Raw genomic sequence first — 12500 nt, 5'->3', positions numbered from 1 at the left:
TAGGGTCATGGTTAGGAGTCAGGGTTAGGGTCAGGGTTAGGGTCAGGGTTAGGGTTAGGGGTCATGGTTAGGAGTCAGGGTTAGGAGTCAGGGTCAGAGGTCAAGGTTAGGGTCAGGGTTAGGGGTGCACTATGCTCTAAACAGTAATAAACTAACGAATGTGATTTTTCCAAACATTCAGTTATTTTACGTTTTGTTTTATTTTGTTAAAAAAAAACATGTTCTGATATCCGGTGCTTTTATTTTGGAGGTCATGATAACGGATGTGCTGATGACGTTTTTCCCGGATCAGCTGTTCAGAGCAGGTCGTTCTGCTCGTCGGTGTTTGTAACGGCTCTTTCCTCCGGTAAATCGCTCCAACACTCTGGTTCGGTTGGACTGTTCGGTGTTTGAAGGCCCGTTAGGAGGACATGCTCCTGGACTCTGCCCTGTCTGCTCGGTATTTTCACCTGTTTCCTACATTTTAATGCTGTGTTTTGGTTCCGTTAGCCGCGATGCTAACGGCAAAGACGCGACATGTTTGAGGTGTTGTTGATGTTTGTGGTCATTAAACATGTGTAAAATAATATAAATAATGTGTACTTACAGAATGGAGACACAAACAAAGCCGGTAATATTCACGGTTCATGGTTTGTCGGTGCTGTCCGGTCCCTGACGGTGAAGGCTGGAGCTAAAGACGTTAGCATTAGCTTGAATCTGTCCTGTAATGGTCACCTTTAACAGTTCTACAGTTAGAGTTCGGAACATTCACTCTAACTGTTACAGTTAGTGGTGCTGTCTTCTGTTAGACCCAAACCCTAACCTTCTGTCAGGTGTTCTAATACAGCTGGATTCAATCCTCTTTTATGTCCAGTTGATGGTTCCAGTTAGTGGTTCTTTCCTCTTCAGACTTATTCAGACTAAGAACTGACTGTTTGGACACATGTGTGTGTTTTGGACAGGGCCGGTGTGGCATCAAATACGGACCTTGTAAAATATGGACCTATTTGGAATTTGCGCACGCGCGAGCGCAGCCTTACCGGATGTCAGGTTCAGCGAGGCTTATGAAATAAGTACCTTGCCAGTAGAATTGTGCGCTTTTGGGTTGGGTTAGGGTTAGGGATAGGGTTAGGGGTCGCTGAACCTGACATCCAGTAAGGCTGCGCTCGCGCGTGCGCAAATTCCAAATAGGTCCAAATTTTACAAGGTCCGTATTTGATCCCACACCGGTAGTGTACAGGCCTGTTTGTCTGCTGCTTAACTGATCTGTCTGTGGGTGTGTCCCTAGATAAATGAACGTCCATCATGTCTGGGAACAGTCTGGTTTTACCCATAGTGCTTTGCTCTGTCTGTAGATAAATGAACGTCCATCATGTCTGGGAACAGTCTGGTTTTACCCATAGTGCTTTGCTCTGTCTGTAGATAAATGAACGTCCATCATGTCTGGGAACAGTCTGGTTTTACCCATAGTGCTTTGCTCTGTCTGTAGATAAATGAACGTCCATCATGTCTGGGAACAGTCTGGTTTTACCCATAGTGCTTTGCTCTGTCTGTAGATAAATGAACGTCCATCATGTCTGGGAACAGTCTGGTTTTACCCATAGTGCTTTGCTCTGTCTGTAGATAAATGAACGTCCATCATGTCTGGGAACAGTCTGGTTTTACCCATAGTGCTTTGCTCTGTCTGTAGATAAATGAACGTCCATCATGTCTGGGAACAGTCTGGTTTTACCCATAGTGCTTTGGGGCCGTACGGCGCCCACTCACTGCATCAGCAGCCTGTTAGTGATGGACGACTTCAGCACCATCATCACCGGCTGTCATGACGGACAGATCTGTCTGTGGGACATGACCCCTGAACTGGAGGTGAGGGGTGGGGGGGGGTCCTCTGCTGTTCTCAGTTGTGTTCAGTCATTCATAGGATGGATAGTCTGTTCTGTTGGACGGTCTTTCACACAGGTCTCCCCCTCCTACTTCTCTTCGTCTCCTACTGTACTTGTCTCCTCCTCTCTTTGTCCCCTCCCCTTCTAACCCCCCCCCCCCCCCCCCCCCCCCCCCAGATCTGTCCCAGGGCCATGTTGTTTGGACACACCTCTTCCATCACCTGTCTGTCTAAAGCCAGCGCCTGCAGCGACAAACAGTACATGGTCAGCGCTTCAGAGAGCGGGTCAGTGGGGGGGGGTACCAAATCTGTTCTGATGGTTCTGTGTGTGGGGGAGTTGGTACCTCACTCATCCATTCTTTTTTGTACTTTCTTTTTTATTGTTTTGATATCAGGCACTTAAACAAACAGAAATGGTCCCAGGTCCGTTCAGACATGTACAGACTGTTTACTGTCCACAGACTGAATGAAAAAGTCCAGTTTTTTCCAGTTCTTCACACCCTTGTGCTGCTGTCAGTGCAGATTGTATGTCATCATTTCCATTCAATGGATTTGGTTGACAATTTTTATCACCAAGGAGTTTGGGGGAGGATCCTTTTTAAGCCAGTATTTGGTTATGGCTTTTTTTTTTTTTTTTTTGCCTACAGCACTATTCTAAATAAATAAATGTCCCTTTGACATAATTCCTCTGGGGGAATGCTAAAAAACAAAGTAGCCAATGACATATGAAAATGAACATCAAAAACTGAACACATCACTTTAATCATCTCTCCCTTAAAGCCACCAACACCAGGACAGGAGCAGAATACATGTTTGATCTGCCTCCAGTGAACCATTTTTGCCAGGGTTCCAATCCCTGGATTGCCAGGGTTTTTGTTGTTGGAAAATAATAGAAAATGTTTTCAAAAGATATTAAAACATTTTTTGTTTACATAACAGGCATGAAATGGAATGAGTATTGCTAATATTGAAAGATGTCTCATGATTTGTATCAGACAGCTATTGTTTGGTGTAGGAGTACGAATGTATAGTACTTATTTTGTTTGTTTATTTATTTTAATTGCATTGGGCTGTTGTATATGTCCTGTGTGTGTGTGTGTGTGTGTGTGTGTGTGGGGGGGGGGGGGGGGGGGGGGGGGGGGGGGGGGGCGTGAATGGTGTAAGATTAATGTAAAAATTAAAAATTGTAATGTAATGTAGAGGTGACCCCAGGAAGAATAGCAACTGAATCATCAGTTGCTAATGGGGATCTTAATAAATGAAAATGAAATGAAAACCACACTCCCTCCAGCAGGAAAAAAGAATTCCAGACAAATGGGATGAACCTACAGGTGGAATAAAGAAACAGGCCAGACAGTTCCAACACAAATCCCTCCATGATAGTGAGTTTGTAGTCCAGTTTTTAGATTTCCATCCTTCTGACCAGATCTCATTTGGTATTTCCTCTTGCAGCTCCGTCTCCCATTGATTTTTTGCATGAAAATATACCTGATTGTCTTTTGAATTCAAAGCTGTATACATTTGACCAGTGATGTTTCTGTGACTGGAACCTTTAAAGGCGTCCACCAGTATTTGAATTAGGTGACAGGGAGTCTGTCACAGAACATTGTATTTCCTTTACAAAGTAATCACAGAGCTGGAGATATCTGAAAAAAATCATGTTTACCAAGTCCAAATTTGGGAGAAAGATTTTAAAGCTGTCCATGTGTCCTTTTGAAAGTGTCCTGCAGAGAACAGTCAGACCATGTTCAGACCACGGTCTGAATCTGTGGTCATGTAGTGCAGGTTGGAAGTGCAGGTCACTCACAGACACTTTAGGATCCTCATTTGTCTATAAAGTCCAGACGTCTGGACCACTTGAAATCAAATTTTAATTGAACTACGTACACATAAATTGTCCAACTGTCGGACTGCTCTGGTGCAGTCCAGACACAACTGAAGGGAAAGGACCTTCAGTGGAGGAAAACTGCATGTCTTCCATTCAGCTGTGTAAGACTGACTACACCAAAGTACTAGTGCTCTTACTTGGGCTGTGATGTCATCATGTCTAAGGCAGGTAAGGCCACGCCTCCCCTGTCCCTCAGCAACTGTACAACAGAGAACTTTATCATCATCCATCCATTCTTATGGTTCTGTGGGGGGGGGGGGGGGGGGGGGTGGGGGGTGTATCATCAGCTTATCAGACAGTTGTTCATTCATATCTCCTCTGTTTCCAGGGAAATGTGTTTATGGGATGTGAACGACGGGCGCTGCATCGAGTTCACCAAGCTGGCATGTGCCCATGTGGACATCCAGGTCAGACCCCTAACCCTGACCCAGGTCAGACCCCTAACCCTAACCGGACCCCTGGCCTGGGCCCCAACCCTAACCCTAAACCTTTGTTGTGAGTGTGTTTGAGTGTGTTGTCTATCTTGTGTCCAGTTCTACCAGTTCACTGTCAGTGTGCAGAGTTCTCGCTGATGTCATTGAACGTTGGGGCCCCGACGCTGTCCCTGGGGGGGGCCCAACATTGAGATTTGACCCACAACGCTGTCTTTCAATCAGCGTAGCGTTTTTTTGTGTGTGTGTGTGTGTGATCGTCCAGTATAATTGTGACAACTTGCTTAAATTGCACCAAACATACACACACCCCCTTAGCTAGCATGCCTGGTATCTTCCACACACACCCCCTTAGCTAGCATGCCTGGTATCTTCCACACACACCCCCTTAGCTAGCATGCCTGGTATCTTCCACACACACCCCCTTAGCTAGCATGCCTGGTATCTTCCACACACACCCCAGAAACTGTCACCAAGTCAGTGTCGTCACCTCACTTTTCCGCAGTTAGCGGCAGTTTTTAAATGCCCCCCCATAACTGCATTCCACGGTGGAGTGGATACGGCACAGAGTATAGGGAGCATCAGAGCCGCAGCTCATAGGTCAGACAACAGTACGACAGTTTAACTCACTGCTACGACCGCTGAATCCTTCAGACCGCCTCCCGACCCCATTCATCTGCGTCCCGTTCTCCCATTGGTTCATCACATCCATCCGTCCATCCCACAGCAGCAGAAGACAGTCACGCTCTCATACCCACAATCCAGCAGCAATAACCCAGACCAGATTAGGAACTGACTGGACTGGACTGACTGTGACAGGACAGTGGAGGAGAGAGAGAGAGGAACTGAATTTTTTTCTGCTCTCTTGTCTTTTTTTAAAAGCCCTGAACTGTGCAGGTGTTTTTTTTTTTTTTTGTTTAAGTTTTACTGAGGAACTGAAACGAGCTGAATTATTATTATTATTTCCTTTTTGAGAAACTGTGGAAAACCCGAAGTGGAATTTTTTGTTTAAATGAATTGAACTTTTTTTGTTGTTGTTTCGTTTTTCTCTCTAAAGACTGATAAGTTGTGGAAATTTTGAGTTTGGATTTTTGCTTGGTTGGTGGGGTTTTTTGAGTTTGGACTTGGGGGTGGGTGGGTGGGTGGGGGCTAGATGTTTGAATTTGTGCTTGGAATTTGTGAGTTTTGTGCATTCATTGTTTAATATATGATTTTGAATTTAAATGGTTTAACTGTGTGATTTCTTTTTTTGTCATTTAATGTGTAGGGTGTGGGTTTAATTAACACTTGCATCCTTTGTGTAGTTTGAAGGATAACAAATGGATAAAAACTAAAGAACCAAAAATAAAGACTCCAGCAAATACAAAAGACTGAATTAAAACGACTGACGTAACATCTTAAATGTCAGGAGACAGACCTGGCTGGCACAGCTAACGAGCAATCTAATAAAAGAAAACAAAATAAATAAATGACAGCTTCCAACTCAAACCGTCACATAACCAGATTTGAATTTGAATAAATCTATTCCTTTGTCTTGGTTCAAAGCACTGCAGACAGGAAATGACAACAATAGAAGCCACACCCCTTTGTGTGCCTTGGTATTTTCTGACCCCGCCCACCAACATCACTTGCCTTATGCTCATTGGCTGACAATGAGACTTCAATCAATTTATCTGATTTAAACGGACCGATCACCTGAGGGAAATTAGATCTAAACTTTAGCCTGTGTGTGTGTGTGTGTGTGTGTGTGTGTGTGTGTGTGTGTGTGTGTGTGTGTGTGTGTGTGCGTGGAGGATGTCCCCGGACCCCCCCCACAAAACTCCTGCCATGTACGCTGTGAAAAAATCCTACTGAGAACCCTGGTGTGTGTGTTTTTTCCAGTTCTACCAGTTCACTGTCGGTACTCAGAAGGAGGGTCGTCTGCTGTGTAACGGTCATTACCCAGAAATCCTTGTGGTGGACTCCACCAGTCTGGAGGTCCTGTACTCACTGGTGTCCAAGATCTGCCCAGACTGGATCAGCTCCATGAGCATCATCAGGTCCCACCGGACCCAAGGTGAGACTGGACCAGACCTGGACCTGAGGACTAACCCTAACCCAGGACCTGAGGACTAACCCTAATCCAGGTCAGACCCCTAACCCTCATGTATCTCCACCTACAGAGGACACAGTGGTGGCGGTGTCAGTCACTGGGATCTTAAAGGTGTGGATCATCACAGCTGAGGTCAGCAGGATGCAGGTACACATGAACCCAGAACCACCCTGTCAGATGTGGATCCACCCACAACCCTAACCCTGACCCTAACCCTGACCCTGTTCCTAACCCTAACCCGTCTGTGTTCACAGGACCTGGACCCAGTGTTTGAGGAGGAGTCCAAACCCATCTACTGTCAAGGCTGTCAGAGCATCTCCTTCTGCACCTACACCCAGAGCAGCCTGTTAGTGGTCTGCTCCAACTACTGGAGGGTACAAGCACCACCCACACACACACACACACACACACACACACACACACAGAGCAGCCTGTTAGTGGTCTGCTCCAACTACTGGAGGGTACAAGCACCACCCACACACACACACACGCACACACACACACACACACACACACACACAGAGCAGCCTGTTAGTGGTCTGCTCCAACTACTGGAGGGTACAAGCACCACCCACCCACACACACACACACACACACACACACACAGAGCAGCCTGTTAGTGGTCTGCTCCAACTACTGGAGGGTACAAGCACCACCCACACACACACACACGCACACACACACACACACACACACACACACACACACAGAGCAGCCTGTTAGTGGTCTGCTCCAACTATTGGAGGGTACAAGCACCACCCACACACACACACACACACACACACACACACACACACAGAGCAGCCTGTTAGTGGTCTGCTCCAACTACTGGAGGGTACAAGCACCACCCACACACACACACACACACACACACACACACACACACACAGAGCAGCCTGTTAGTGGTCTGCTCCAACTACTGGAGGGTACAAGCACCACCCACACACACACACACGCACACACACACACACACACACACACACACACACACACACACACAGAGCAGCCTGTTAGTGGTCTGCTCCAACTACTGGAGGGTACAAGCACCACCCACACACACACACACACACACACACACACACACAGAGCAGCCTGTTAGTGGTCTGCTCCAACTACTGGAGGGTACAAGCACCACCCACCCACACACACACACACACACACACACACACACACACACACACACAGGGCAGCCTGTTATTGGTCTGCTCCAACTACTGGAGGGTACAAGCACCACCCACACACACACACACACACACACACACACACACACAGAGCAGCCTGTTAGTGGTCTGCTCCAACTACTGGAGGGTACAAGCACCACCCACACACACACACACACACACACACACAGAGCAGCCTGTTAGTGGTCTGCTCCAACTACTGAAGGGTACAAGCACCACCCACACACACACACACACACACACACACACACACACACACACACACAGAGCAGCCTGTTAGTGGTCTGCTCCAACTACTGGAGGGTACAAGCACCACCCACACACACACACACACACACACACACACACACACACACACACACAGAGCAGCCTGTTAGTGGTCTGCTCCAACTACTGGAGGGTACAAGCACCACCCACACACACACACACACACACACACACACACACACACACACAGAGCAGCCTGTTAGTGGTCTGCTCCAACTACTGGAGGGTACAAGCACCACCCACACACACACACACACACACACACACACACACACACACACAGAGCAGCCTGTTAGTGGTCTGCTCCAACTACTGGAGGGTACAAGCACCACCCACACACACACGCACACACACACACACACACACACACAGAGCAGCCTGTTAGTGGTCTGCTCCAACTACTGGAGGGTACAAGCACCACCCACACACACACACACACACACACACACACACACACACACACACACACAGAGCAGCCTGTTAGTGGTCTGCTCCAACTACTGGAGGGTACAAGCACCACCCACACACACACACACACACACACACACACACACACACACACACACACAGAGCAGCCTGTTAGTGGTCTGCTCCAACTATTGGAGGGTACAAGCACCACCCACCCACACACACACACACACACACACACACACACAGAGCAGCCTGTTAGTGGTCTGCTCCAACTATTGGAGGGTACAAGCACCACCCACACACACACACACACACACACACAGAGCAGCCTGTTAGTGGTCTGCTCCAACTACTGGAGGGTACAAGCACCACCCACACACACACACACACACAGAGCAGCCTGTTAGTGGTCTGCTCCAACTACTGGAGGGTACAAGCACCACCCACCCACACACACACACACACACACACACACACACACACACAGGGCAGCCTGTTAGTGGTCTCCTCCAACTACTGGAGGGTACAAGCACCACCCACCCACACACACACACACACACACACACACACACACACACACACACACACAGAGCAGCCTGTTAGTGGTCTGCTCCAACTACTGGAGGGTACAAGCACCACCCACACACACACACACACACACACACACACACACACACACAGGGCAGCCTGTTAGTGGTCTCCTCCAACTACTGGAGGGTACAAGCACCACACACACACACACACACACACACACACACACACAGAGCAGCCTGTTAGTGGTCTGCTCCAACTATTGGAGGGTACAAGCACCACCCACACACACACACACACACACACACACAGAGCAGCCTGTTAGTTGTCTGCTCCAACTACTGGAGGGTACAAGCACCACCCACACACACACACACACACACACACACACACACACAGAGCAGCCTGTTAGTGGTCTGCTCCAACTATTGGAGGGTACAAGCACCACCCACACACACACACACACACACACACACACACACACACAGAGCAGCCTGTTAGTGGTCTGCTCCAACTACTGGAGGGTACAAGCACCACCCCACACACACACACACGCACACACACACACACACACACACACACACACACACACACACACACACACACACACACACACACAGAGCAGCCTGTTAGTGGTCTGCTCCAACTACTGGAGGGTACAAGCACCACCCACACACACACACACACACACACACACACACACACACACACACACACACACACAGAGCAGCCTGTTAGTGGTCTGCTCCAACTATTGGAGGGTACAAGCACCACCCACACACACACACACACACACACACACACACACAGAGCAGCCTGTTAGTGGTCTGCTCCAACTACTGGAGGGTACAAGCACCACCCACACACACACACACACACACACACACACACACACACACACACAGAGCAGCCTGTTAGTGGTCTGCTCCAACTACTGGAGGGTACAAGCACCACCCACACACACACACACGCACACACACACACACACACACACACACACACACACACACACACACAGAGCAGCCTGTTAGTGGTCTGCTCCAACTACTGGAGGGTACAAGCACCACCCACACACACACACACACACACACACACACACACAGAGCAGCCTGTTAGTGGTCTGCTCCAACTACTGGAGGGTACAAGCACCACCCACCCACACACACACACACACACACACACACACACACACACACAGGGCAGCCTGTTATTGGTCTGCTCCAACTACTGGAGGGTACAAGCACCACCCACACACACACACACACACACACACACACACACACAGAGCAGCCTGTTAGTGGTCTGCTCCAACTACTGGAGGGTACAAGCACCACCCACACACACACACACACACACACACACAGAGCAGCCTGTTAGTGGTCTGCTCCAACTACTGAAGGGTACAAGCACCACCCACACACACACACACACACACACACACACACACACACACACACACAGAGCAGCCTGTTAGTGGTCTGCTCCAACTACTGGAGGGTACAAGCACCACCCACACACACACACACACACACACACACACACACACACACACACACAGAGCAGCCTGTTAGTGGTCTGCTCCAACTACTGGAGGGTACAAGCACCACCCACACACACACACACACACACACACACACACACACACACACAGAGCAGCCTGTTAGTGGTCTGCTCCAACTACTGGAGGGTACAAGCACCACCCACACACACACACACACACACACACACACACACACACACACACAGAGCAGCCTGTTAGTGGTCTGCTCCAACTACTGGAGGGTACAAGCACCACCCACACACACACGCACACACACACACACACACACACACAGAGCAGCCTGTTAGTGGTCTGCTCCAACTACTGGAGGGTACAAGCACCACCCACACACACACACACACACACACACACACACACACACACACACACACACACAGAGCAGCCTGTTAGTGGTCTGCTCCAACTACTGGAGGGTACAAGCACCACCCACACACACACACACACACACACACACACACACACACACACACACACAGAGCAGCCTGTTAGTGGTCTGCTCCAACTATTGGAGGGTACAAGCACCACCCACCCACACACACACACACACACACACACACACACAGAGCAGCCTGTTAGTGGTCTGCTCCAACTATTGGAGGGTACAAGCACCACCCACACACACACACACACACACACACAGAGCAGCCTGTTAGTGGTCTGCTCCAACTACTGGAGGGTACAAGCACCACCCACACACACACACACACACAGAGCAGCCTGTTAGTGGTCTGCTCCAACTACTGGAGGGTACAAGCACCACCCACCCACACACACACACACACACACACACACACACACACACAGGGCAGCCTGTTAGTGGTCTCCTCCAACTACTGGAGGGTACAAGCACCACCCACCCACCCACACACACACACACACACACACACACACACACACACACACACACACAGAGCAGCCTGTTAGTGGTCTGCTCCAACTACTGGAGGGTACAAGCACCACCCACACACACACACACACACACACACACACACACACACACAGGGCAGCCTGTTAGTGGTCTCCTCCAACTACTGGAGGGTACAAGCACCACACACACACACACACACACACACACACACACACAGAGCAGCCTGTTAGTGGTCTGCTCCAACTATTGGAGGGTACAAGCACCACCCACACACACACACACACACACACACACAGAGCAGCCTGTTAGTTGTCTGCTCCAACTACTGGAGGGTACAAGCACCACCCACACACACACACACACACACACACACACACACACAGAGCAGCCTGTTAGTGGTCTGCTCCAACTATTGGAGGGTACAAGCACCACCCACACACACACACACACACACACACACACACACACAGAGCAGCCTGTTAGTGGTCTGCTCCAACTACTGGAGGGTACAAGCACCACCCACACACACACACACACGCACACACACACACACACACACACACACACACACACACACACACACACACACACACACACACAGAGCAGCCTGTTAGTGGTCTGCTCCAACTACTGGAGGGTACAAGCACCACCCACACACACACACACACACACACACACACACACACACACACACACACACACACACAGAGCAGCCTGTTAGTGGTCTGCTCCAACTATTGGAGGGTACAAGCACCACCCACACACACACACACACACACACACACACACACAGAGCAGCCTGTTAGTGGTCTGCTCCAACTACTGGAGGGTACAAGCACCACCCACACACACACACACACACACACACACACACACACACACACACAGAGCAGCCTGTTAGTGGTCTGCTCCAACTACTGGAGGGTACAAGCACCACCCACACACACACACACACACACACACACACACACACACACACACACACACACACACACACACAGAGCAGCCTGTTAGTGGTCTGCTCCAACTACTGGAGGGTACAAGCACCACCCACACACGCACACACACACACACACACACACACACACACACACACACACACACACACACACAGAGCAGCCTGTTAGTGGTCTGCTCCAACTACTGGAGGGTACAAGCACCACCCACACACACACACACACACACACACACACACACACACACAGAGCAGCCTGTTAGTGGTCTGCTCCAACTACTGGAGGGTACAAGCACCACCCACACACACACACACACACACACACACACACAGAGCAGCCTGTTAGTGGTCTGCTCCAACTATTGGAGGGTACAAGCACCACCCACACACACACACACACACACACACACACACACACACACACACACACAGAGCAGCCTGTTAGTGGTCTGCT

General features: G+C 49.5%; 1 pseudogene; it reads left to right on the top strand.

Moving 5' to 3' along the window:
* The first annotated feature begins 1633 nt into the window (after positions 1–1633).
* Positions 1634–12500, top strand: part of LOC115416016 (WD repeat-containing protein 7-like) — a 33195-nt pseudogene continuing 22328 nt past the window's right edge.

The sequence above is a fragment of the Sphaeramia orbicularis genome, unplaced genomic scaffold (genome assembly GCF_902148855.1).
Source record: "Sphaeramia orbicularis unplaced genomic scaffold, fSphaOr1.1, whole genome shotgun sequence".
Classification (NCBI taxonomy): domain Eukaryota; kingdom Metazoa; phylum Chordata; class Actinopteri; order Kurtiformes; family Apogonidae; genus Sphaeramia; species Sphaeramia orbicularis.
Note: the sequence above shows the minus strand (reverse complement) of the source record. Positions and strands in the feature narration are given on the sequence as shown.